Below are 1,809 nucleotides of genomic sequence, written 5' to 3'. Positions count from 1 at the left end.
AGGAAACGTTTCAAACTGCACAAGGGAACAAAGAATGCAATTTTGGTTCATTTAAGCGATTTTTGAGTGGTCACGATCTTTAACCGACGATTTCTGTCTGATTATTGACTCGATCTTGGGCCTGAAAGAATTTATGCAGCTCAAAAACACCCAATTTTGACCGATTTTTTCAAAAAATATTCAGTTTCTTAAAATGTCTCAAATTTTGCATAATTTTCATCTCGAGGAAACAAGGAATGGCAACGAACTCATTGAAAAACACGCTGGAATCTTCAGATTCTAAAAAATCCACACTTATGGTTAATTTTACGTGATTTTGAGCGATTGCGATCTTTGACCGACGATATTTTTCGTATTATTGACTCGCACACGAAATATGCACATTAAGGGGCTTTTTAAGTAGGAAAGAATCCATTGAGATAAAAAAATTCGCATGTAAATTTTTGAATTTTGACCGACTTTCTAAAGATGGGGATCGACTTTTTCCAAAAGTTTAAAGCCTCGAATTTTGCATCATTTTCATATCGAGGAAAGAACGAATACAACTAATTGAAAAACACGCTGGAAGATTTAGATCCTGAAAAATCACATTTATGGTTGGTTTTAAGGTATTTTTCGGCGGTTAAAATCTTTGTCCGACGAAATTTTCCGCATTTAAGACTGGAACATCTGAAATATGCAGACTAATGAGCTTCTTAAGTGCGAAAGAATCCATTGAGCTTAAAAACTCTTATAAATGTTTGAATTTTGATGAAAAAATATCAACATTCTCAAAATTTCTAGAATTTTGCATCATTTTTATATCGAAGAATCAAGGAATGCAACGAACTAATTGGAAAACACGCTGGAAGCTTCAGATCCGGAAAAATCGACATTTTTGATTCATTTTAAGCGATTTTCGACTGGTTGCGATGTTTAAACGACTATATTTTCCGTACTTAAGGAACTTAAGGACTCGAACATCTGAAATATGCACATTAAGGAGCTTTTTAAGCCAGAAAGAATATATTGAGCTCAAAAAACACGCTGGAAATTTTTGAATTTTGACCGAAATTTTTTCAAGAAATATGAAGATTCTCAAAATGTCTAGAATTTTGCATCATTTTCATATCGAGGAAAGAACGAATACACCGAACTAATTGAAAAACACGCTGGAAGATTTAGATCCTGAAAAATCACATTTATGGTTGGTTTTAAGCGATGTTTCGGCGGTTACGATCTTTGTCCGACGATATTTTCCTTATTTAAGACTGGAACATCTGAAATATGCAGACTAATGAGTTTCTTAAGTGCGAAAGAATCCATTGAGCTTAAAAAACTTGTAAATGTTTGAATTTTGATGAAAAAATATCAACATTCACAAAATTTCTAGAATTTTGCATCTTTTTTATATCGAAGAAACAAGGAATGCAACGAACTAATTAAAAAACACGCTGGAAGACTCGAACATCTGAAATATGCACATTAAGGCGCTTCTTAAGCCGGAAAGAGTCCATTGAGCTCAAAAAACACGCTTGTAAATTTTTCAATTTTGACCGAAATTTTTTCAAGGATCGATTTTTTCAAGAAATATGAAGATTCTCAAAATGTCTAGAATTTTGCATCATTTTCATATCGAGAAAAGAACGAATACAACGAACTAATTGAAAAACACGCTGGAAGATTTAGATCCTGAAAAATCACATTTATGGTTGGTATTAAGCGATTTTTTGTTTTATTTAAGACTGGAACATCTGAAATATGCAGACTAATGAGCTTCTTAAATGCGAAAGAATCTATTGAGCTTAAAAAACTCTTGTAAATGTTTGA

The 1,809-nt window shown here is 32.7% G+C and overlaps 1 protein-coding gene across 1 annotated transcript in view; it reads right to left on the bottom strand.

Moving 5' to 3' along the window:
- The window catches only part of LOC109541802 (Krueppel-like factor luna), a 149,479-nt gene that overhangs the window by 63,225 nt on the left and 84,445 nt on the right, over positions 1-1,809 (bottom strand). The window lies entirely within an intron of this gene.

Source organism: Dendroctonus ponderosae, unplaced genomic scaffold (genome assembly GCF_020466585.1).
Source record: "Dendroctonus ponderosae isolate FM_Combo_2020 unplaced genomic scaffold, Dpon_F_20191213v2 Dpon_F_20191213_9, whole genome shotgun sequence".
NCBI classification, from domain to species: domain Eukaryota; kingdom Metazoa; phylum Arthropoda; class Insecta; order Coleoptera; family Curculionidae; genus Dendroctonus; species Dendroctonus ponderosae.
Note: the sequence above shows the minus strand (reverse complement) of the source record. Positions and strands in the feature narration are given on the sequence as shown.